A 27366-nucleotide genomic window follows, 5' to 3' on the forward strand; every position below is an offset into this window, starting at 1 on the left:
TTCTACGAAAAGTAATCCTCTTAAAGATGTTCCCGAAAGCACTAAAGCACTCCTTTGGCTCGAAGGAATGAAATTAAACACATCTCAAATGCGATATGTATTTAATCCAAAAATGAGAAAAATGTTATTCGCAAATGGTATTCGCAAATAAACATTTATGCAATTTGCAAAGTAGTTATTAATTAACATTAAATTAATATTAAATTGTTAATATAATGTTAAATTTGTTACAAAAATATCTAGAGTTACAGATTATTTTAATTGCAAAAGTGAGAAAAATGATGATTATTTGGATCAATCGAGACGTTTACATATTTTTAGTTGTAATTGATTAATTATTACTCGAACGTTACATTACAGGTAGAAAAAAAAAAAAACGTTTTACTTTTAAATTCCTTCAAGAATGGACATGTATGTGGAAAGACTTTACTTTTTTCCCCTTTTTATACATTTCCATAATATACAGAATAATATACAGCTGAGAAAACGTGTGGAGAATATAAGACGTTCTGTAGAAATATTGGAGTCGCTTTCGAAGCAAAAGATCATGTTTCGCGTTTTTGTTCATTCTTGAATTTCGGCATGGTTTCATGCGAGAAACGTGTACTACATGTGCGATAAAAAACGACAGGTCTTATCGGCAGGCGAGAAAAAAGAACGTGGAACGAGGGACGAAGAGAGATGGCAAAAAATAGCCTGGATGTACGAGGTAAGTTGGAAGAGATGAGTTTCTGGAGTTCGTTGAATGAGGTAATAAAATATTCCCGCAAAAAGTTCAGATTCTTTTCAAGGACTTGGCCGTCGCGAGCGATACCTACGAGAAAACTTGAGCTTCAGAAAAGGGGAAAAGGAGAGAAAGAGAGCTAAATAATAATGGTGAAATAAACGTGAAAAACGAAGGCTGTAAAATCCACTTCTGTAACGATACAATTGCATACAATTACGCGTAGAGCTCAATTAACCTGCCTTAAAAAAACCAGTAAGATAAAACAAAAGTTAGCAAGAAAAATCAGAACTTGCTATCATAAAATTCAAAGTGAATACAAATCAGTATGACTAATATAAATTTTCATATTTTGTATTTTTATAAATTAACAAAATAATATTTTATTATTGTATTTTTCTACATTTTTTTTTATACAAGCTAGAAAAATGAATGCTGCGTGTTTTTAACTCAATTCCTCCGCAACATATGAGTACGTTTAAAATGTCTTTATTTTCCACAACCGCGCTTCCCTCGGCAAACAGACGAGAAATTCTGGATTTTGTCGCATGTACCTCGAAGCCTGGAATTCTTCTTTCGCATGAGAAAATAAACGAGCTCGACGGGGACCACTGAAACGCGTCGCGGAAAATTCGCGTTACGCCACCGCTTTTCCTTATCCCCGCGCGATGTTTCGTCTTGCGAGAACAAACATCGTGTCTCTAAACAGATAAATTGCCGACGAGAGGCGGAGAGTCGAAGTGAAAAACGATGCCCGTCGTATATCGATCTGCTACACGTCTTTGCGTTGCACGTTGCGAAATAAAAAAAGTTTCGAGATTTTTCGACTTTTCCATAAAAAGAAAAAGCCAGTAAATAGCGTATTATGAAAAAGTCATGTTTCCTCCAAAGCGGCTCTGCATAGCCGATAACGTTCCTAAAAGTCTTCGAGGCGCGTGATCACGTTTACGATCAACAAAAAGGAGAGCGTTTTCTGTGATTTTCTTTTATGTTATTTTCTATGTTATTTTATGGGTCTTAGCTTCCTAGAAAATTCTTGTTTTTGCACTCGCACTTTTTTTGAATTCTCCTTTAAAGCAAACAAGATTTTTTTTTTATCGAAAGTTTTATCTACATGATAAGCAAGACAAGAGGTATCGATTCTTGCTTGGAATTCCAATATAAGAGAAATATAAGCCGTTACTTCTTTCGCAAAGATATTCAAATACTTTTAAGAAATCTCATAAAATTTCCGTAGATAGATCAACGATTTTATTTTTAGCAATCACAGGTCAAGATTTATATTGAAACAGAAATTTTTCAGATATCAAAGTTAAAATCCTTTAATAAAGATAAAACTTTTGTTAAAGATAACGAGATCAAATTCAAAAAGAGATAAAATTTGCAGTAAAGATAGAACAGTGCAAGGATATAATTTATTTAAATATGGATCCATTTTCCATATTTCTTCCTCCTGTCGAAAGATCACGAGTCGCGAAGTAATGAAACTGTTCGGATAAGTTTGGCGAAAATTTTTCTCACCTGACGGTATTATACGACGCGAGGGGATGGGATTATGTAAATTCCGGTTACCTATCTTCGCGAGCCCATCTCTCTCGAACAAGAGCGAAATACGGGCTATATGGAATTATCGCGCCTCACGGTATTAAGGTGCTCAAAATATCGCGGCGAATAAAAGGTATCGAGGTGTTCCGGAATCAGAAGCGTTATGTTTCCAAATTCCGATTAGCTTTCAATGCCACCTTTCTCGCATTTTTCAATTCGAAATAATTACGTATTATAATTCCCGAAAATCGATAAGTAGTACTGAGTCGAATGTTAAAAATATCACATTTAAAAATAAATTTATAGATAATTAAAGTGTTGTAAAAAATTTTCGAGTATTTTCGACAAAACAAGAGCACTTAAATTATTCTTTAATCATAAAAAAAAAAGGATCTCTCTCTCTCTCTCTCTCTATCTTTCGTGTTTGCCTCAGTCAGATGCAAAAGACAACTCTATATCTCAAAGTTTTTCGAGCTTGCCACGAATATTGCATGAGCCATCGATGTAAGTTTTCGCGCGGCAGAGAGGTTTTCCATCCGTTGGGATAAAATTTCAAAAAGGTGAGTGCAGGACTTTACTTAAAACACGTCCATTGTTGTGCGTGTGTGTATGTGCGTGAAACGAACGATGTAACCACGTTCTACGTGGGTTTACGCGCGAGCGTGCGCGATGGCGAAGTGATAGTCCGGATCTCTGGACCGACGGACCGGCTCGCGAAATTTCATCCGCGGCTCTCTCGGCATCGCCATTCAAAACTGCGATCCGATAACGGACGGCAGCACTTTTGCGTCGGATTTTAACGCTGCCGGGGCCGGAGAAGCTAATACGATACACCGCGTTAAATTAATTTTTGTCGTACGCGTTTGTCCCTCTCTCTTTCTGTCTCTCGCTTTATAGATGGCCCATTTTAGTCGGCGAGCCCCGACAAAGGGACTTTTAATCGAATCAACGCGGCGCGGGACAAAAAGCGAAGGCGGGAGGGAAGAAGGGGCGGAGACGGGGGGAAGGAGCGGAGAAAATTAGGCGTGCGCACGCCTATACTAAACGCAACCGTATGTCCCATTAGCGCAATTAACCTGGGCCCGGGTTGTCGTATGCGTACACGTAAAAACGTAAAATCGGATTACGCGCCCCGTTAAAAGGGCTATTAGCGGCAGATATTAAAAGTTAGCGGTGTGGTCTAATTGCCGGTGTGGTCGCCCGAAACGATCGTAAAATAAAAAAAGGAGAGGAAAATCGGGGAGGTATCTCTTCGTACACGTTGATCTCTTTCTGATTCGATTCCTTTGCCCATTTTGATTCTTAAAGTATGTGTTCATAATAAAATGATAATGAATGCGGCGAATAAAAAAGAAATGTCTTAATAATGCCTATTACGCTTTACATTTTTTTGAATTATATTGTAATTATTTAATTATATTCTCTTGGTCTACTTGGTTTGAGCGAATAATTATAGTTTATATTTATTTTCTTGAAGGGGATTATTTCTCGAAAAGATTTTGTCCTAATTTTTATTCTCTCGTCAAAATTTTATGTAAAGAAGCAATTTCTTTCTCAATCTAGAAAGTTGATAGTCTTGTGGTATACTCCTCCGTAATCTAAGACTATAAGTTAAATTATGCATAATATCACTTAAGTAAACAAACTTACAGGAAATTAAATCGGAAATTAATTCTACGAAATTGTACTTTACATTAATTTAAACTTTAAATATGTTAAATTATGTTGCTTTCTGTCTTGGAGATTAATTCATTTCCAACTTAAATATTTTGTATAAATTTGCGATCTCGAACGTAACTGACTCAATTTTTTATTAAATAACGCATTATGATAAATTATAGCGCAAACGAATATATCATGTAATTTTTATTTAGTTATAACTAAATAAGTGCATGCCAATGATATATATTTTCACCATTATTTATCATAATAAATTATTAGGCGACCATTTGCAAATACGGAGCTATAACAAAAGAATAATTATCAACAATAATTAAAGCAATCGATCTTTGTTCCTATCCATGTGTATAATATCATATATTATTAAAATTTACATAAACCACATTGCCAGACATTATGACAGCAAATGTTCAGTGTTTGCATACGATGTAGGGGAATCTGTATTAATAATGAATCTGTAAATAAATATAAATCTGCTTCTCTATATCATATTACTCTATATTATCTATACTATCTTATATTCTCTATATTATATATTATATTACTTCATCTAGCACATTTTCTAAATGTTATTATAATAATGCTATAATGATAAGAAATACTATTTTACATATAAATTTTGAAAGCGGCTATAAAACTCATCTGTATTTCCAGGTGTTTACTGGATAAAATATATAGAATAAAATGGAAACAATTATTAAAAATTGACGTTACTTATTTCAAATAGTTTTATAAAAAAAAATTAAATTCCTTCGAATGAGACCGTTCGCGAATTTCTTCTCTTTTCCTCTCTCTATCAACATCGCTTTGTTATACAAAGAGATCGAGCATTCCTCCACTTAATCCGCTATTTTCTAGGAAAATTCGAGTATCAATCGTGCAGGAAAAATCCGTGGTATATCTATCGACTGGGAGCTGCGGAAAAGAATGACATGAAGAGGATAACGTACCATGGCGTTTCTAAAATGGTCGTTTGTCATGAAGAATCGCTCCTGCCGCCATAAATCGCTGCTAGACATCTACCTTTCTCTTCAAGCTTCCTTTTTCTTGAATAGAAAATAGTCTATGGAGAATAAAGTTACGTTCGGAATTCCGAAAGATTCTCCTCACTCGGCGAGATATATAGGCAAATATATATACATGTACGTTGCTGCAATATTATTACATTATTTCGACGTGATACAGTCAATTTAAATCATAATAATTCAAAAAATGAAATGTAATTTGTTAATTAAAATAAAATGAGAATAAATTGAGATTTAATTTTGTGTCATTTTTGTATTATTATTATTATAGATTGGTTTTTAAAACCCATATAACAAAAATACATTAAACTCCTGACACATTGTTGATATCAATAAATAATTATTTTCATATCATTGATATAATAATGTAACAATTGGATTATAAATCAGGAGTATCGTTGACGTGATATCGTCATGTAAAATTCATTTCTTGCCTTTTTCAAAAAGTATTAATTGCAACACCCAAGAGATTCCGTCGAAGCAAATACGTTATATATAAAATAGAACTAAATTAAAACGGTTAGATTGCCTTAATCTCGATAAGAGGGATCAGCATTTCTCTCAAGAGAAAAGGCACAATCTCATCGGCGATTTTCCTTCTTATTCCAGGTAATCGATTTATAACTTCCTCTTTCCTTTCAGTGTAATCGAGGTCTAGAGATCTTAATCGCGATGTAACCCAATTTAAGAGGTCGCTCTCTTATCTGTGGCTTCCCGCTGTTAGGAATGTGAGACCGGGATACCGTGTCATGGGATCGGTGACACTGTACACGCCACCGTACAAGTTAATGGGGTCGGTGATCAACGAGAAGGACGATAGTTCTCTCGACTGGATACAACTCGGAGGAAAAGGGGCTACCGCCAACACGAAGCGACCTATCGCGAACCACCGTGTGACTTGTCGCTTGTGTAAACGACCGTGTAAGAGCGTGTAAACCCTTGCGCAAGCAAGAACAACATCCTCGAGGACTCGACTTTGACCGTCGACTAATCCTTCGTCCCGTTGCGGTCGGTCCTGTATAAGCTTACATGTATAAGCTACGAAAAAGACATGTTTGATATTGCTTGAAATGATGTTATGAAACAAACTAATATTTTCCGAGAAATTACTATGTACTATGCGATCGAAAAAGAGTCTATATCGCGTATGACATGATTCTTCTATAAAGGTAAACATTAAATTATATTTTTCGAGAAATTATCGAAAATAAAATCTGGAAGATTTATACAAAGTGAGGCAGGCAATAATAATAATAAATTTTCTAATTGGATTTATGTGATTTAGCTTCATGTAAAATAATAATTTATAATTCAATGAAACTTTATGACTTTAAATGTAAAAATAAAAGCTACCATTCAAATAATTAATATATACGAATGATAATATCTATGATAATGATTTACAGTTAACTGTAAATCTATTTAATTATATTTCATTTATATTGTTTAATTTTACGATCTTAAATTTAAAATAAAAAAATACATAAAAAAATCTTTACGTATTATAAATTTAAAAATATTCTTTAATTGTCGTCGCGTTAATTCATAATAATAATTCGAAACTCTCCAGCACTTTCATTCAAATGCAAACTAGTTTCAAAATACGAGATTCTACTTAACTGCGGGAGTGCACCGAATAATAATTTTCCGTCGTTTCTATGAAGGGACCAGCGAGGGGTTGAGAGATCACGATGCGGAAAACCGCTTCTCTCGCGATCGATCGATCGAATTTCCCGAGAAATCCCTCGGCCGAGCCTTTTATTTGCCGGATGCACAACTCGCGGAATCACGTGATTCTCTAACGACTCCGCCTGATTCGATCTAGAATTGGGAAATAGGGGGATGCAAAGGCGCTAGGGGATGAAGAGACATCTAACACGACTGTGACGCTTCCTGCAAAATTCATTTCCCGCCCTTCGGGATATTGCGGGGCCGGAAGAAGACGAAGACGGGCGTGGACGGGGTGCGGAAAAAGATTAAATAATTATGAGCGGGAGAGATGCGTTTACCGGCTTTCGGCGAGAAGATGAAACAGTCCTCGTCTCTTTCAATTATGACTTGAATATTGGTCGCTTCATTGAACTTAAAAAAATCGCGGGAGTATCCTCATAATTTAACAAAATTTTAATATTTATCCAAGTGTTATTAGACAATTAAGAAGTAATAGTCCAAAAGAGACAAATCATTAACTTTAAGAAAACATAACCGTTATAAAATAAAATTATTCTAAACTATCTCCATTCTTGATCCTATACCAAATTCGATTTTCTAAGAATACCTTTTAAAATGCATCTCTTAATTTATATATTTTAATATTCTTAAATTAATAAAGACTATGCAAGGATTCGTTTCAAAATCTGACCGCGACTCTTGATGTAATGATACGAAAGAGATTAAAAATGGCTTTCACGCAGATGCCCGACAGCGAGATCGTGATCAAGATTGGCCTGGCGATCTGCCCTGGCGAAGGGCTCCCTCGTTCTCAGCCTTGATTTCTTTGTTTGGTTGCCCTTGCCCTTATCCAGGCGCACTCTCAGACTTCCACTAGAGGGGGAGAGAAACCACGAGTGTCCTCCTCGGGAGGGGAGCGACGCTTCCCTCACGAGAAAAGGGATGCTGCATAGTGGCGGCGTGCAACATCTTGCGCCGCCGCTTTGAGTGCATTTTGAGGGGTTGCACTCGAGCTTCGCTGGCGTGCACTTTGCGATGCACTTTGAGCGGAAGCAAACGCCAGCCACCAGCCACGATTGCGTAATTTCGTCGAAGACCAAAGGACTTTTTCAGAAAGAAAAGAGGGGAACACCCTTTCTCGCGACAATGCATTCGAGCTCCCAAGGGTGATCCTTCAATAATGCGACATAATGAACATCTTGCTTATTTGTTTTGTAATTTGATATTGCGATTTTTAAGTGAAATGTAGCCGTAAAAAACCGCAACTCACGTTGTATTTTATTTCACGCTTTTTAAAAAGATAATAAAATACGTTAGTTTCTCGTATTAATTTTTAAGATATTGAAATAGAGATATTAAAAGATTACATCTTCTCTAGAAATATTAATCAAAATCTAGATAGAAGAGAGAAATATTTTTTAAAATATTTTAAAAAATAAATAACACTAATAATTAAATTATAAATATTTCTCTCTTCTCTATTCAGAACGTTCATTTTAAATTAGATATTGTAATTACTGTATTTCTTCTCCGAATAATATTGGCAAAAAAATTATACCAACTGTAAAATTTGTATCTCTCTATTAATTTCATTATAATCTCCCATTACATGTTGCATTCGCATAAAACATTTTGCAACTTTTTTGTTACAATTCCGTCGAACTTAGGAAATGAATAATGACGCAACAAAGATACGTTCAATATTCTTTGAATTAATTGATTAATACTCCATGATAAATGATTGTTGAAACATACAGAATAAAATGCAGCGTTTGTTCATTTATTGATTACACCCGCGTCAATCATATCCTGTTTTTTAAACTGTTTTTCTTGCGTGTCCCACTTCCGTGACGCTACATCAAAAGAAGCATATCGGCTTTCGATCGTCGAGCTCTTCTATCTATCGGCGTTCGCTTGGAACGTGTTTGATCACATTTTGAAAAAAAAAAAAAATCCCGGATTTGTGAGATCGCACCCAGTATAATCGCGCGCGCAGGGAGATGTTTCGATTAGAAAAAAATTCGAAACTGTCATTTTCTACTGTTGTCTGATCGAATAACATTTAGAATACCTTTATGTATGTGAAATCGCGAAAATATATCGAATATATCGAAAATACCAGAATAAACATTACACCGTGAGATACTTGCCGCGAAGAAAATATAATAATATAATTATAAAAAAAAAAAATCTATCCTTTTAAAAAAAGATAAAAAAGCGCAAAATATATGCATATGTATAAAAAATTGTTACACAGAAAATGTTGTTTTAATACGGAAAAAATATTTCATATAATGTTATTTTAATTGTTACAAAAATTTATCCTATTATTAAAAGTTGTTTTATTTTAATCAAAAAAAGTATTGCTGTTTGATGGTAGATATAGCTTAATTATTTAAAAATAAAAAATATGGATTTATTTTGTTACGTCGAGATCTCTCGTAAAGATCTTTAGCAAAAATAATTACGTGCATCAATAAGCGACAAAAAAAATATTCCTCTTGACGAGATAATATCCAAGAGAGAGGAGAAAGTTCAAAGTTCAGAGTTGAAAGTGGAGTAGCTGATCATTATCAGGAGTAAAATGTAAAGGTCGAAATTGAAGCCTCAAAGGGAGGGGGGGGGGAGATCTAAATATTCGAGGGGCTGAAACTAAAATAACAAATTGCGAAATCACAGAATTTATCACAGTTTGTAGTTAGAAAACTGTCAGTCGATAATTAACGTACACGACGATATGAATTTTGCGGATTCGCGGGAAAACAAACTTTCGCGGAAAAATGTTACGTCCCTCCGCGTTCGACGAGAACGCTCCCGCGTTCCACCCCCTCCCCTCTCTCCCCCCTTCCCCTGCCCGAGCCGCGCAAGTTTCTTGACGATGGCAATTAAATCTGCTGCTCCATTCGCGATACTCTCCATTAACGGCGGTCTGCGGTTCGCGCATCCACGATCGAGGATCGCATCATTGCGTCGCATCGGAGGAGATCGGCATCGAGCACGTAGCACGCGCAACACCGCGGCCACGTAATAACGCAACGCTTGCTGCCTTACGTACACATACGACGTGCGTTGCATTCGCACGAATTGCATTCCGCTCTCGCACGCCTGCCTGCCTTCAATTGCATAACCGAATCGGTTCGTTCGGGCTACGTTCCACGATTGGCAGGCTACGCCTAGACTAGATTATCGCCTCTATTCCACATCCGCGCACGTTGTTGCGTAACGTTGCCAGACCCGCCGATGCACGACGTTGACAATGTTACGCTCGGAATTTGTCGCCGGACATGCGGCAACTATTTCGAAATTAATTAACTATAGCGTAATTAATTTCGGGAGACTTGGTCCCGAATGGACCTCGATCTCGTTTCTTCTCTTAATAAAATCAAACGTACGATGAACATGTGTTTTATCTAACGTAAAATCTAACTTCAAATTCCGAATTGAATATTTTTTTTCCGAAAATTTCAACGAACATAGATTAGAGACGCGTATCATTTCATCTGTTGTAGATCGTTTCATCAAAAATATTCTTCTGACAAAATCGCTTTAAATGTACAAAAATTCTCATTCTTATCTATTTTCTTCTGTTAAACTCTACAAAACTTTTTAGAATATTTATTTTGCGTAGAAAAATATTACATGTACTTTTCTTATCTACATTCAAAGCAAATTTTCCGCTTGATGTCGCGCGATTCGTCGTTATTGCAGCGATTAAATTGTGTAAACAGCACGAGGAATACGAGGAGGCGAAATCCCAAGCTTTTTCTTCGAGTCCTTCTCTCTCTCTCTCTCTCTCTCTTATAAGACGCAGAGGCAGATGCCTCCCGCATGTGAAACGACGGGGAATGCGTGTCCACGATGGCCTGCAAATTGATGGCAATTGTTCCCCCCTGCCTCCCGCCGCGCTCGGAATACCAATCGTCGTCGACGCTAACTCCAGCTAGCTAAATTGCACGCTAAACCTTTCCCGAGACTATGTGGCACACAATAAGAGAACATGATTGCATAACGTTCCCCGAGGACGGACGAGTTTGCGAGGAAGATATGCATTAAATGCAAACGCATATGGACGGCGACCGGCTGCCGCATCAGGCGACTTGTCTTTATTACAGTGCGACTCTACGTGATGTCGATATCTCGAAATGTCAATTCGGAAAATCAGAAGGCGATGTGGGCCGCGCTGTGCCACCAATTTCGACGTATGCAGAACTTCTCTGTGTGTAAACACATCTGTGTACTGTAAATATATCACACGTTTATCTTTAGCTAAAAATTAAATTTGTATTCGGATGATCATGTCGATATAAAGTAATTAATATATCTTTAAATTTATAGTGTAGCAATTACGAATTAAAATTATAAATATATATTTATTTAAATAAATGAATATATATATATAGAAAAATTCACTGGGTGCAAACATCGATGGATTCAGCTTTGAAATATCCGCTACTTTCGAATATGAAACGTTGTTCGATCGCAAATATGCATTGCTGTAATTCTGTTGATAGACTTTTAAGATTTGCTTAAGCATAATTGACGTTAACCGACGGAATTATTCTTCCATAATTTATGGACTCATTGAATTGGAAAGTACTTGTGCGATCTCAAAAAACAGGATTGCCTTTGGGAATTTGAAACGATGCAGACGTTACAATGTGTTGTTTGTCATCAAATGCACCATACGACATCCATAATGTGATGGTGCATTTCATTACACGTACGACTGGCGGGCAAAGAGGCCATGGCTGTTTTGTAAGATTTACACGAAAAAGGTGAAGGCAACAAGATTTACTAGAAACGCGAACAAGAACAGAAAGAAAATGTGGAAATTTTTTATTGCTCTCAGAGATAAAAATCTTCTCTGAAAACGTGAAACTGAGAAACATGATGAAAGTAAGAAAATGCAACGGATGAACAGACACAATAATGTTAAAAATAATTAGAAAATAAATTACATTTTGTACTTAAAAAAAATATAATAAGATTATTTAGATTTTTTAGTAGGTTTAAATAATTTTATCTGAAATTCTAAATAATAATTTATATAATTTCAATCTATATAAAATTAAAAAAATGTCTTTTATTGCAATAAAAGATTATTAACATAATTCAAAAATAAAAATCAAGAACTGTTGAAGAGAAAGATCATTGCAGGTTAAAAATAATATAACGAAAAGTTACATTAATTAAGTGATTTCAATATTTTAATATTTTAAAGTCAAATATTAAAAATAAATACAAAATACTCTAAAAGCTACAATAGAAAAGAAAAAAATATCGTGAATTTCATTTAAAGATTTGTCATATTACAAGAAGCTAAAATAAAATTAAAAAAGAAACTAATTTATACGTCATTATTTTCAGCTACATGCGCTTGAGGATTAAAAAAAAAAGCACATAAGAAGATCTGAGATGCATACAAAAGGTTTTCTCTTAGGTGCGTTTTCTACATTCTCTGCATTTAAATGAAACAGGTGCAGAGCCAGACAGAGAAATTATAACACCCATAAACTAAATTGTCTAGCAACATTGCACGAATGTAATACTGCTAATACATGTATACGGGAAAAATTATTTGGTTGATTGTATCAAAATTCTGTTTTAAAATAGACAAATTAGAAATTAGAAATTCATTAAAGTTATTAGAATTCAATTTAAAGTAACGCAATTTCTCGTAAATTCAATAAACTTCTAGTTAATTTAAACAAAAATCTATCAGTCATTTCAATCGAAATATATCTGATTTGTCTATTTTTAATCAGAATTTCTTTTTTCATGTAAATTGTACGGTATTGCAGAAAAGCATAGCATGTGAAAAAATAATGAAGGTTTATGTATTCAAATGTGATCGTTATAAACCTTATTAAACTAATAATATTAAAACAACATAATTTTTCGAGTAATTTTTACGATATCCGACGTAACAAGAGATTTTTATGGTATAATAGTCAACGCGAACGATACGCCACAGATGCAGCGACAGAACTCGGCTTCTGGCATTCGTCGCGCGTTTTTGGAACGACGAAACATACGAACGGTGCAAAGAGAGAACACGAGATCAGACAACAGGAAAGATGCACCGCGAGCAGATGCACAAGTTGAGGAGAGGCGAGGCGTCTCGTCGGAGCCTATGCCACTTGACTCCACTTGGCGTATCTCTCTTGTCGTCTCTGGCTGCTCTCTTTTTCTCTCTTTCTCTCTCTCTCTCTCTTTCTCGCTCTCTTTTCCTCTATATATCTCTTTTTATCTCCTTTGCGTCTCCTTTGCGTTCCTCTAATTCCATCGTTGAATGCGGCCGACGTTTCTCTCAGACGCAGCTTTGTGCGACGGATAAATGCCCGCTACTGTTACATTTTTTTCAAGAAAGAAATCGCTCTTCTCAAAATTGCGACAAACTCGCGCGTTTACCGCGAGTTGATTTTCCACGATCGCGCCTTTTGCATCTCATAAAAATCTTCTCTTAAACTTAGTAAAAATTGATAATAATTTGACAACAATTTTTTTTCTACTATTGAAAGATAACTGAACTGAACTGAAGATAATTCATTACATTAATAAAAAAGATAAATAATTATTGTTGAAAATTAAAAGCATCGGAAGAAAAATTTACAAAATAATTTTCGAACATTCGACTATCTTTGATATCATCAATTTTTATGTACGTATATCTTCATTTTTCTTCCAATTTTAAGCTGTTATTTTCAAGCCAATCAAATATCATTTCAAATTTTTTTCGACATTGATGAAATAGAGCAAAGTGATTGCCCGAGTGGAAAGTCCGATAATAAACGTGACAAATTGTCGAGAAATCTGAAGATAATTGGAGTGCACGCGCGCGTCGCTTCATCTTCATCTTCTTTGTCCTCATCCTCCTTCGCAGTTCTTCTAATTTCGCTGTTTAAGCACCTGCACTTAAACACGTGTTTGTCTGCCCGTGCAATTGGCGTTACTTGACCCTTGCACATTCCGGAGGACGAGGGATCGTATTATTACGACAGACGAATTGTATTTCACATTTTCCATTTAAAGAATTTCAGTTCGTGTCTTCCATTCTCCAAGATTTGTGTCGCAATTAAGTCAATCTTCATGCGTATGTAAATATTCGGATGAATCTCAACAAGATATTCTTCTTTCTCGTTTTTTAATATATTACAAATTTTATATGCATTAATCAAGAAATTAAATCTACATTACTACATGTTGATTAGTTTCCTTTTTTATATCCGTATCTAAAAATATATAGTCGGGTCGAAAGCTCTTGGAGTTTAAGTCGACGATATCTCCGTCATCTCAAGCGTCAGACTTGCGTCAAACTTGTTTTTTCTCTACCGAATCAAAGTAATTAGATGTCTTTCGAGCGTGCCGACGAGCCGTAACGCGACCAATCGCGCAAGTCGACCGTTGTTGAGCTTGTTGTCGCGATCGATCGGCCTCGAACCTTCGACTCCGATCAGCGGCTAACCAACCAAATGAACGGACATTTCTGTCAATTTATGCGCGAGCATGTGATTCCCATGATTTCTCGGGTCACGATGCGAGCAATCACGAAATACCGACGATCGACGAATATATCTCATTTTGAGAGATGATCCCCGCAACTGGCATATCAACAATATTCAATCGGTCCTCCAATGAACAAACAGTATTCATTTTCAATCGACGAAAATGCTACTTGACATTTAAATCTTTATAAGGCTATTAAAGATTCGCTATATATAGAAGATATGCAAAGTCCTAACAATTGTTCCGTAAAAAATATTTATAAATTAATTTCTAATTTATTTATTGTTAAGAAGAATTGGAATTTGCCATTATTATCGGAATTATAAGAAACACATTTACAAATTAATTGCCAGTTTATTCGTCAAAAAGAGTTTCAATTTGCTTTCATTATCAAAATTTCATTATTACTCTGGATTATTGTTGTCATTGTGTTATCGAAATCATTATAACAAACTGATGTCATTATAAAGAAAATTAACAAAGCTAATTGTTAATCTATTAAAAAACGAGGCTAATTACATCGCGCTGCACCGTTGTTGATGCGCTATGTCGTTTATCATCATTTACGGCATGTAAATAGAACACGTTCTCACGACCGGATAACTCCGAGGAAACATCCGTGATTGATGCAAACGCATAATATTGCACCGTTGAAAGAATAAGTATAAAGATTCTTTCGAAAACTATTTCGGCCACTACTCAGAATTGAAATTCTGCAAGTAGTAAAGTTTTATACTTGAGCGTTCATCGCCGCGAAATATTTGCGTCTCAGCGAGACATTTAAAACGAGAACGATCTTATCTCGGACCGAGATGAATATTCATCGGGCGATCGCAATTAACCTTTAGAGCACATCGCGAACTTTCAGATGAGGCGATATATTTTTGTCGGCTCGCGTCATAACCGAGACGCTCGATTCTTCTCCGCGTCTTTTATAAGACGCGAAATACAACGCCGGAATTACTAAGCTCGCATGCGTTTCCTCTTTTTCCCTTTTTACATCGGTTAAATCTAAATATTAATCCTCACATATAATTGCTATCTGTGCTTAATCTGTTGTCCTTAATCTCGCGTGAAATCGCTATATTTATATATAACGGGTCATGTGCGTCTTCAATTTTCGTCAAAGTTCATTTCGCCTGCTTACGCAGCGTGGTCGTCGGCGAATAATACGAATCCGCAGAACGGTCGATACAAACGACGACACCTACACCGGAAAGCCGGTGTCGAATTTCGTGAAAACCACCGGGAGGGACGCGACGGCAATTTGAACTTTCCATCCGTACACGTCTTCGGACATACGGTGCTTCCCTCGTATCTTTTGTACACACATCCCATCGCATCGAGACGTGACCGCCTCTATCTCGAAGCTCTTTGGTGTCATCGGGGGCGGCCGTAATCCCACGCAATTTAAATACGAAAGAAATATTTCAATATTGAATCTCTTCCCGTGGCGCCGGAATTAATCAGCCGGGCGACTAACGAGGGCAGAGACGAGGGCGACTGATAAGCGATTGAACAAACGAGAGAGACGCGCCTTTCGCCATTGAGTAAACATGACGACTGAAAAAAATATCGCGTCTACCCTATGATCCGTCCAACCCCGAGATCTTATCTCCTCCGTCAATTTAAATGACATAACAGCGCCCTCCCTCCCCCCCCCAGACTCGCCGGGAAGGACTTTCACAAATGAATCCAATTTTCCTAACAACCCAATTTGAATATTGTCTGAAAAATACAGGTTTATTTTTCATATAAAGAAATAAGCAAATAAAATAATAATAATAATAATCAAATACTTCTAGATTTGACATTCTTCATATAAATACATCGTACTATACGTAGACGTAATGTTATTATTATTAAATTATAAAAAGCGGCACAAATGGGGGAATGAATGGGCACTTTTCTTCTATTCTCATGATGAAATCCATCTTCGTTCTCGACGTTGGCCCTTGCCGACGAGTGCGACGATCGCGCTCGCTCACTCAAAAAGGTTGTGATGACCACTAGGGCCTGGTAAATAGGCAAGCATCACACCCAGGTTGAGTGAGTTCGCACGATCGCCATTACTCCGCCATCACTACCACTCCTCAGCTTCGTCACGTCAGGGATCTCTTCGGTTCCGAGACTCTCTTATCTTCTCTTCTTGTCACGCCGGCGCATCACGAGAATGCATCTTTCTCAGTTTCAAGAGTATCTGCCACGACGGTTTCTGGTGACGCGAGCAAAAAAAACCAACGATACTGCAAATTATATTCTTCTTGTGTGTCTCGAGTTAAACAATAACTTGGGCAATCGCAATCGAAAAGACCTAATATGATTGAGATTATTCTTAATAATTTCGATATTAATAATTTATGATAGAATTATTAATTTAAATTTCTCTCGTTTAACCTATCTAGTAGTAGTGTTTTAAAATACTTTAACGGCTCTCCAAAATGTAATGTAAGAGAATAGAATATTTTAAATTAAAGGTGAGTGAAGTTGTACTTCACCGTGCTCTGTAGTAAGTGGCTGCGCGTTGGGATGCCGAATAAAAGGATTAAAGACTTGCGACGCGGGGATTAGGAATTTCCAACAGATAGCAAAAGCGCGTTTTACGCAAATCCTCGCAAATTGGCCTTGCGACCATGTAATACTCAGGATACTGAGAATAATCTGAATAGCGTAAAGAATTTCGAGCTGTATCAGATCGTCCGACAAATGAACAAAAAAAAACTCGCAAAAGTATCGCAGACAGCTTCCTTCAACTTTGAAAAAAATAGCGCTAAAATATTATCGTTCTGAAAAAAGATGAAATTTTATACTTAATTAATACTTTGCAGAAAATGATATTGCTCTCAATAGAATATAAATCTATTCTGTTTGACCTCAATTAGAGACCGCAAATTTGTCTCTCAATGATTCAATTTCTAACAACATAAAGATCTTTTCGATCTCATTAAGTCTTTAGTAAGTATCTCAACCTAAGTATCTCAAATTGATATCTATTATAATTTATTGAAAGACGTACCGGTTAGTCTCTCAAATAATGAAATCTCGTTTTCAAAAAATAAATTTCTTAGAATTTTTAAAGGAAAATGTAGCGTTTACTAGAGTTTTTAGTAAATTAAAATAAATTAATTTAACTATCGTTTTGCTCATTTTTCAACAATTTATTTCTTTTTTATAAATTAAAAGATATATATGACTTAAAATGTTTACTTTTAATCTTCTTTTTTCCATTGAATATTTAATTTATTATCCAAGATCAATGAAGAAAAGAACACTTTAGAGAGAAAATGATCGAACGTTTCGCAGCCGATAAGGGATGAAACTGCGAGAGACAATGATGAGAAGACGCAGGGATTATGGAGAGAAGGAATTTCATGGGATTTGAGGGATGAAAGAGATTGATCGGTCGCGTTCTTCTCCTCGATAATTAGTCACCAAGCAATTGGGATATTCTTGAGATTGAGGAAATTTCTTTGCTGGAGCTCGCTGATAGTGTTCATTGTATAATCACTTAAAGGGAGAGAAGAGGGGAAGAAGTTGGATAAAAAAATAAGGGTGCAGACAATTCAGAACGTTCGTGATTAGCCATCCAGATTTGTATAAAAGTAGATTACTAACTAGTATTTTTTTCTAATATTATTTACTAAATGATTTGATGATGAGCAAAAATATTTCTTTATATCATAAAATTTGTGTTAAACTTAAGAAAATGTCGCGCAAAATTGACTTTCTTTCAAGAGATTTTCATCATGTAAAATTTCAAAGAATTCATCTTATAAGGTGGCATACCTGTTTTCAAAGTCGATTAGGAGAATCTACGCGATGCCGACGCAGAGAAAGAGAGAAAAAGAGAGAGAGAGAGAAAAAGAGAGAGAGAAGATGTATATAAATGCACTGAAGATCTGGTGATGAGGTCGATCCATATTTTGCTCGCGTCCCGGCGTTTCTTTAGGTATGCTAATTTGAAGACGGCGATAGTCAGGGATCGGAACGACAAGAAGTAACACGATGACGTTGCCAAAGTGGCGTCGTCGCCAAGTCGCCGAGTTACAAAAGCTCGAACAAGCGGGGCGAGGAGGGCGTCGGTCAAATAGGTAAGATTATACGTACAAAGGAATATCTAATAGTAGGATATTTCCGCGGCTTTTGTCGAGGACTCGCGAACTCGCGGGTATTTGTCGACGCCGGAGTCGCGCGTGTTCTCGCGCGTCTCTCTCCGTGTCTGATTGTGAGGCACACACTTCCTCGTTATTCTCTGCGGATCGTTAATTGGATGAGGCTGAAATCGTCGCGAGTACCATCTGTGAATCCGTGACATTCGTGCGAAAGTGCGGTACATCGCGGGAAGTGAGCACGTAACTCTCATTGTAAGTCACGAGACTCACAATGTAGAGATTGTAGGAGTTGTCATACATTACGCGAATTATGCATGTATATTTCAGAGAATCCTAATAAATTCAATTCCGCTCTGTATTAATATGTAATAATTTTAACCATGACTTATTAAAAATCGTATCGTCATTCGAATTCCCGTGGATGTAGCCGCGGAGATAAGATCTTACAATGGAATTAAATTCATAATTAAATTTATAAAGTGTACGCGTAATATATATGTATTTCACAGAGTTTAATTCGCGAGACTTCACGATTCAATTTTTAATCCGTAGTTAAAATTATTATATATTAATAATCGATATATATAATAATACTTCAAATTATGCAAATTAATATTAATACAAATTTCATCACTAATTAAATATTTGTGAAATACTTCATGTGTATGTGTCTCGTTATTCAACGAATTAAAACCATTTTCATAGAAACGTAGCGTGCAACAAATACCAGAGGAGATTCTGCAACAGTTCTCGCCACGTTTCCCGACTAATGTTACGAGCATCGAAGCTTATCCACGAGAAGCCCGCATGATCGTGAAAGCCCTTCAAGTTCTCCGAAAGCGGGTGTCAGCTTTCATGTCTCAGGTCCTCCGAGCCCCCGTCATTTCACTTCGTCCATTTAGACCCTTCTAGGTCCCTTCTTCAAATGCAAAAAAAAAAAAAAGTTCTGCGTGACTTTCGACCGAAATGCACTTTGTCCATGAGACGAAATGCGATATCGTACGCCGCGAAGGGCCAAAAGCTCCCCTCTCCCCTCGTCCGGTCGTCCAGCGATGAGGGACGGGTTTTCGGACAAACGGACGGGCCGTGACTTTTCGCGCGTTTTCGGCCGAGCGTAAAAAGAAAAGCCGGGGGATTTACGCTTCGCGCGCATTAATGTCTCCGCGTGCGCGTTTCGCGCTTTACATGCATTATGCATGCGGTAAAATTGAATAATGTCGCGTTGGGGGGCGTCGCGTTTTGACATCGCAATATCGCGTTTACGCTTGTCATTATGCTCGCGCTGCCAGCGTGATTTACGGACTATCATCTACGTTCTGGCCTCTCGGCTCTACGCTAAATGCCTCCGTTTGTTTCTGGCACTCGTTTGCGATGCCTCATACTGAAGTTAAAAATTAAAAGCAACTTAGAATTAGGTTAGAATTAAATTTTTAAAATCCGATTGAAATGACACATTATTGAATACATACAAAAAAAAAATCATTGGAAATAATGGTTTTCTGGTTGCGTTCTGTAATATAATTATAATCATTAAAAATGTATAGTGAACTTAAATAAAAATATTGCTACGATTAGATAGAAAATATCGCGGATCGCTCAAGATGTAATTTTATATAATCTTTTAAATAAATACGAAAATAATTAACAAAATTTTTTATAGTCGAGTCTATATATTTATATTTAGAAAATATCACAAAAAATAACTTCTATTATTATTTAAATATAAATTCTTCATTTATCCAAATATAAGTAATATCAATAATAAAATATGCGCAAAAGTTTTTTTTTAAATATAACATACTCATTACAATGTTCGATTTGAATAAACAAGAAGAACTTGTCGTGATGATATATTTTCCGAAAGATATATTTCAGAATTATTCATGTTTCAAAAAAATAAACTACTTGGCTTATAATACGTGCGAGAAAATCCCTCTGAAAGTAATTGCGACGACCGAATAAATCGCGGCAAAAACATTGCGACGCTTCAACGCAGACTCATTCGCCATAAAAAAAAGCCTGACAAAAAGATGAACTCGGCTACAGAAGTCGCGTATATCACATCGCCCGCCATTGTTCGAGAACGTCACATTAGCGCGACCAGAGAAAAATTGTGTCTCGCCAGGCAGTTTTGCATCGAGAGCCGGGTATTTCTACGTTAGAAATCGCGATATTTTTGCGCGTTCGATGAACGATCCAGATCCGCCGAGCTAAATCCGATTGAAATATTTGACGAGCGCCTCGCGAAACATCGCGACGAAAAAGCTTTAGTTTTTCGTAAATAATCTCTACGATTTCATGAATAACGATCGGATCGCTCGTTAGATATCTGTAACCAGTTCTGTTGTAACTTAAGAAAATTCAGCGATTATTTAATTATCTGGATTTACTGAATTATTCAGTTCGTCCGAAGACAAGAGAGCTCCGATTCGGAGCTCGACGTGTTTTCGAAAAAAAATCACGGGGACGATAATCATTGGATAGTTGGAGGTTGACAATCGAAAATCGCGAATGGGCTTTAGTCAGACGGAAGGCAACCGGCATCGATGTAGAAGAGTTTAATGACTGCCGTCGCGGCGGCTCCATAATTAACGTAATGCACGTTAAAGGGCATACCAACAGCCTTGGAACACTATTATGAAATACAGAGAGAAATTGAGACGGGAGAAATAAAAAAAAGCGAGAGGTTGTCGCCTCGAAAGGAAATAAGAGGAACAAAAGAACCGAAAAAATCCACCCTCCAAAAAAAGGAAAGAACACGATTTTCTTTCTTTAAAACGTTCCGCGCGCTAACTTTCTTGCGTGGAAATGACTTGTCTGAAAAAAGCTGTTTCTTTTCGCGCTTTGCGAGCTTTTCTTGTTACAAAATTTAATGTTATTATAATAAATCTTACCTTTCGTTGAAATTATTATTAACACTACCGCCTTTTCTCTCTTGCAACAAGAAAATCTCTTGGGGGAAAAAAAAAAAACGCTGATTTTTTTTGTAGGAACATTTAACTTGGAATTTAACTTGGAATAAGCAAAGCGACTGAACAACGATCAGCCTCTCGGTCATCAAGCCGCTTTCCGCTTGGTCATTATGAATTAATTACTCGACGAATTTGCACGGGCAATTGCAATTCTGAAACACAGACGTTGGCGTCGTCCTCGTCGTCATGATATTGCAATACGCGACGGAATCGCGGCACCGTGGCGGGAAACCGGCCACATAATCCGAGCTTAATGTTCATGCACAATACGCGGGCGAATCGCTTATAAGCCCCCGTGAAAGCTCTTTGTCAAATAACGTGTATTGCATTTCGCGGGCTGGCTGTAGATGGCTGACTGTCTGGCGCGTTATTGTAACAGGAAATTGTGTCTCTCCCACTCTGAAATTATGCTCGCCCGGACAACTTCGCGGAAACGTAAATTCTTCTAGAAAAAAAAAAAAAAAAAAAGAGAGAGAGAGAGAGAGAGAGAGAAAAAAGAGAGGAAGAATGTATCGCGTAGATTATTACGCGTTTCGACGCCGCGTTATTAGACGACGGTTGTAGCACATACAGTGTGCAATTCGATGTGAAATTCGAAATGCACGAGGTATGCACAATATTGTTCTCCTGCGCATCTCCGCCTCGCTTGACTTTATATCTCAAAACCCGGACTCGTTTTGGAAATAGAAATTTATCTCTCTTTTATTTTGTTATTATCGCTCTTGTTAAATAACTTGTGTATTACACTTATATATTGAAAAAATATGAGTCTCAAATCAAGAAAAATATATAAGCAAGAATATTATAATCTTCTTATAAATTTTGATCTTTATTTGATTAAATTTGCAAATATTACTTTTATTCAACTCAAGGTTAAAAATCTTCTATACGAAGATTATCATATTCTTGCACATATACGAGAATATATAGTTTTGATTTAAGACTAATTTTTTTCCGTGTACATGTAACTTGCTATATTAAATGAACTTCAAACAAGTGTTGAATCAAACAAATGGAAACTCATTCCGACACTTTTTCCTTCTCCAATGTCTTCAGTTAGCTTCGGAAAAAGCTCGAGGAGAAACTTTATGCCAATTTTCGCGATAGGAAGCATTAAGTATCCGGAAGCGAATAATCAACGGTCCCAGAAAGACGTTAAGGTGACCATAAATCGGATAAACCGCCACGATGCTCGGGGCAATTTATTCACCGGGAGTTTGCAGTTTTTTTTTTTTTCCTCTAACGCTTCCACGCCGCGAACGAACTTCGTAAACTTCATAAGGAGATTCGAGCCGTAAACGAATTAAAGTGCGACAAGATAAAGTCAGCGTCCACCTCGTGCAGTTTCGAAAACGATAACGCCGACGGGAACGGACGCGACGTCAACGATCTTGCGATTATGTATCAAACAATCTATCTATTTTCATTAAGCTCAAACCAAATTTTCTTCTTGCCGCTAAAGTTTTCCCCATTTCTCGGGGATTGCGCGAGGTCAACTGCCTTTTGAACTTAGGTAGGTGTCGAAACTACGTTCGATACAATCAATAGCACGTTACGAAGTTCAAAGGCTAAATCGATGAAATATATAAGATGTACGATGTACTCTATTTCGAGAGAAGTTACGTGAAATCACAGACAGTTATCTAAATTGAGATGTGATGGATTGATAATGATTTTAACTTCAATTTATATTATTAACGTACTTTATTTTTGATAAATCTCTGTAATCGAAAATCATGCTTTTAACAAATAAAATTAAATTTATTCAATAACATCATAGCTTATTATTCTCCACATCCCTCTCTCCTTTCTATCTTCTTCCCCCCCCTCTCTCTCTCTCTCTCTCTCTCTCTCTCTCTATTTGCAATGTAAATACTATAAACAACAGAAGCAATAAATTTCCAAATATAAGAGCAGTAATAATATATGATATAAATATAAATAAAAGTAAAATGTTTGTATCATAAATATACATACACCATCTGACATAAAACCATCTCAATAGAATGTATCGATATCACCTGCTCGAAGAATCGCTTGCGTCAAATTGCGTTGCGAGATATGTAGAGCACATAAAAGATACGACGTAATCGGATAAGAAGTCTCGCGAGCCGAGACCGGCGAGAATTGCAACGTTAGGCTCGATGCATATTGCATTGCGTTTCACGAGAGAAAGAGCTGCGAATAAAAAACACAAACATTCTATACTACAGCGGACGCAAGCGACGCGACGCATTAGAATCAGGTGACGAGCGATCAAAAGTTAAAAAGGTATTCTCTTTCAGGCGAGATGATTATTTTATATCAATCACGAGGCTCGACAGACAATGCAGCCGCGTACTTTGTCGCACTCGGCGCGATGCGATGAAGACAACTACCGCGAGTGATCTGTTTTAATCGTTCGGCAAAGTGCAAAGGATATAAACGTGCGCGTTCATCGCACAAGATGCGTTATCAATTCGTCCCCATCGTAATATTCAATTTATTTTATCGAGACTATATACGACGCTTGCAACCTGTATGAGCATCTCTAAAGAGTTTTATGATCTCGCCGAATGGAATAAACCATTATCATCACTGTAGTGCAAACAAAAGATATCCGGCACATCTCGGCGAGAAAATAATTTTGCGATAAAGTGTACTAATGTAACGTAATAAAAATTTTTTTTTATATGAAATTAATTCTCCGCTTCGAAAATTTTTTTCTTCCATTGCCGACGATCGAAAAAACGTTCCTATAACTCCCGACTGATTCGTCCGATGAAAGAAACACTTCTTTGATTATCGTACATTTAAACCGAGAGCCGTGTCGATTTTTATTATCGCCACGTGCCGGCAACGGCGTTGGTTGCCAATAATCGAAATCCTTGCAGGAAGACACGTGTCAGCGCTCGGCGATGAAACATTTCTCCCAACGGACAGTTTTATTCTTGACGCACGGAAAGAAGATGAAATTTTACAAGCGGTAGGAGCAGTTGCCATTAATAATTCCGCAGCGAGGGCATCTTTATCACGGGAAAAACTTTCCAGCCACTCGATCGCTTTCTGTGCACCGACGGACCCGAGGCGAAAGCTCGCTATTTCAGCGAAGCGATACTAATATTTTTATTTATCTCGCGAGAAAAATATTGCTCCGACTCGGAGTATCGAACTTCCGAAGTTTTCTGGAACGTTTCTTAAAAAGTCCTCTTAGTTTCGAGTCCTAATATCGAGATTGAATTCAGAAAAATAAATCGACGGACAAAGTATTGATGTTAAAATTATTTTCTTAAGTATTTAAATTAATACAAATTAATAATCAAATAGATAGATTAGATTAGATAATTAAGTGTGTAATCATGAGACCAAGGAGTAATTGTTTAAAATTATATCACAATAAAGATAGATATACGCAAAAAATATTATTGAATTTTCATACGTGTAGAAAAGATTTTATATTTTTATTCATTTAAATGTATTTTCGCTAAAAATTATTTATATATTATTCAATATCAATACATTATTCAAGAAAGTAAAGACATTTTTATTTAAAGAAATATAATAATATTTCGCGTTGCAAGGATTATATTAGGTTACATTAAAAATGTAAGTTCCGCAGTAAGTTTCCACGTAAATGAAAGAGCTTTATGATGTAGAAGAAAAATTAAATAAGATTAATTCAATTTCACTTAACGTCGCGCGTCATTCACTACCGAAATAGCCAAATAATTCGATCAAGGTCTGAAAAAAATGTCGCTCAAAGGTAAGTCCCCGAACTGAAATGGGCTCACGAGCTTTTTCGTGATAGCGAAGCGAAAACGTTATTACGCACCGACACGTATCACTATTCGACATACATAATTGAATCGAGAGTCTCACAAAGAGCGGCAGCGGCGGCGTGGAGCTTAATGGACGAACGGTTCTCGCTTTAAGCTCTGAAAGCGTGTAAGGGCGACGCCCAAATTGATGGGTACACGAACGACGACGACGACGACGACGACGATGACGACGACAACGACAACGACGACGTCGTCGAAAACGGATTCACACGAGGCGCGAGGAAGATGGGAAAAGGCCGAGGGGTGCAACGAGGATGCAACAAGGTTGCAAGTCGAGACGAGGCAGGCGGTGACCGCAGCAGCCGCGTGTCTCGAAGATGCGCAATAACCAACGACTAAATTAAATTAAAAGCTCTCGGTGGCGGACGATCCTTCGCGCACGCTTTCCCGTAGGCTTTCAAGTAATTAGGTCGTCCGCCCGCAAGGAGACACTTCACTCTCTCTATCTCTCTTTCTCTCTCTCTCTCTCTCTCTCTCTCTGAAGCATTATGTCACGATGGCTCACGCGGTACGTGCGATAAAGTGTCATTTGCGATAAAGGAGTCAAGGTATCGATGGCTTCCAGATTTGTTGTAAAAGGAAGGCGTGAGAGATCGAGCAGGCACAATGAAATTCGCGAATTAATTCACTATACAGCTCTGAGTATACGTTTATCTATATTCTAAGAATTCTAAGAAATTCCAAGCTTAAAATGACTTCCAGTAGAGAAAATACTTTTCCGTATTTCTATTAATTTAGAAATTATATATATATATATATATATATATATATATATATATATCTACTGGAAGTCATTTTAAGCTTAGAATTTCATATAGATAAACGTATACTCAGAGCTGTATAGTGAATTAATTCGCGAATTTCATTGTGCCTGCTCGATCTCTCAAGCCTTCCTTTTACATCAAATCTGGAAGCCATCGATATATATATATATATATATATATATATATATATATATATATATCCATTTAGCAAAAGAAAAATAATTAATAAAAAAATAATACAATCAAAGAAACTATATAAAAGAAAGATTTAAATGAATAATTAAGAAATAAATCAATAGTTCAAAAAAATAACTTAAATGTAATGCAATGTAATTTAATTCAAAGAAGAAATATTTTCGGAGATTCAAGACACTTGTAGTAACACGAATAGTTTAAAATAAATTTTAAAAAGTAATAGATTTATTTTTCCTATTTTCTCTTTAGATCTTTCTAAGAATACTTCGACCACGTCAATTGCCCATTAATGACGCAATTAGATTCTATACACGGTGGCTTCACCGCGGAGGAACGTATGCGGGAAACGTCCGAGATAGAATCTCGGGATCGGGAGTAGGAAACGGTAAATCCTGAAACATCCTCATCCCTCATATCTCATCCCTCACGCGTGACGGCGTCTCGAGAGCACCGTTTAACGTCTTCTCCTCTCGTTTCTCGCGCGTTTGTGCCAATTTCGTGCGCGTTATCATTTCGCTACCGTCGCGTCGGTGGGATAACGATTACATAATGACGACGACTAACGACGGTCGGCCGTTTGTGCGCTAATTGCTATTAACGAATTGCTTGCAAAGAGGAATGTGCCGGAATACGTCGAAAAATGCATGCACCTTCCTCGCAAAGATGCAGAAAATTTCGCAGCATCATGTATGCACAATTCCGTAATTATATATATAAAACACTAATTAAATTTGAAATTCTGTAGTCTGTAAAATTTTAAATATTTCTGTTTTTTGCGCGTTGTCTAACTCCTCAACATATTTTAAAAAATGGAGTCTAAGTTTCACGACCAATAAAGCTATGAATAAAGCTATAATTATTAATTTTCCAGAAAAAATTCTTGCCTACGTTTCTAAAATAAGTTCATTATTATGTGTAAGCAATTATTTATTAAATTTGAATTTCAGGCACTGCAAAATTACCAAAATATAATTCGATATTCCTTTTCAGAAAACGATTGACAATAAATTTTGCAAGTGATATGATGCTGTAAATGGTTGAAATCGGTTGGATTATCTGTCTATTCAGCAGTTATTAAATGACGACAGTTTCCTTCTCCAAAAGCAGATCGTCCCTTTGTAATGATGCTCACGGATTCGATAAACGAAGCACGAACTAGAAACCAGCTGGTGTGCCATTTCCGAATAGTTCTGGCAATTGCCTTAATAAAACAATTAACCGCGTTGGGCGAAAATGTCGCGAACGCGCTAATGTTCGCGGTTCGCGTTCGCGTTTCACAGCTGTGAAAAAATGAGAAAAAGAGAACAGAACTCAAAAAAAGTAAGCCAGTAAATTTTTTAAGGTACCTGAGTCA

The 27366-nt window shown here is 36.7% G+C and overlaps 1 protein-coding gene and 1 long non-coding RNA gene across 5 annotated transcripts in view; one reads left to right on the plus strand and one right to left on the minus strand.

Moving 5' to 3' along the window:
• Window positions 1-27366, minus strand: part of Mmp2 (Matrix metalloproteinase 2) — a 187830-nt gene that overhangs the window by 63031 nt on the left and 97433 nt on the right. The window lies entirely within an intron of this gene.
• LOC105434038 (uncharacterized) lies at window positions 8521-12984 on the plus strand. 2 transcript variants are annotated; one of them, XR_016140909.1, is made up of 3 exons: window positions 8521-10884; window positions 10981-11541; window positions 12013-12984. It is a non-coding gene; the product is annotated as an uncharacterized LOC105434038 (long non-coding RNA). The 2 variants fall into 2 exon arrangements; XR_016140910.1 differs by having other exon boundaries at window positions 8526-10884; window positions 10981-11420; window positions 12013-12972.

This window comes from Pogonomyrmex barbatus, unplaced genomic scaffold (assembly GCF_055798465.1).
Source record: "Pogonomyrmex barbatus isolate J1 unplaced genomic scaffold, ASM5579846v1 scaffold7, whole genome shotgun sequence".
NCBI classification, from domain to species: Eukaryota; Metazoa; Arthropoda; class Insecta; order Hymenoptera; family Formicidae; genus Pogonomyrmex; species Pogonomyrmex barbatus.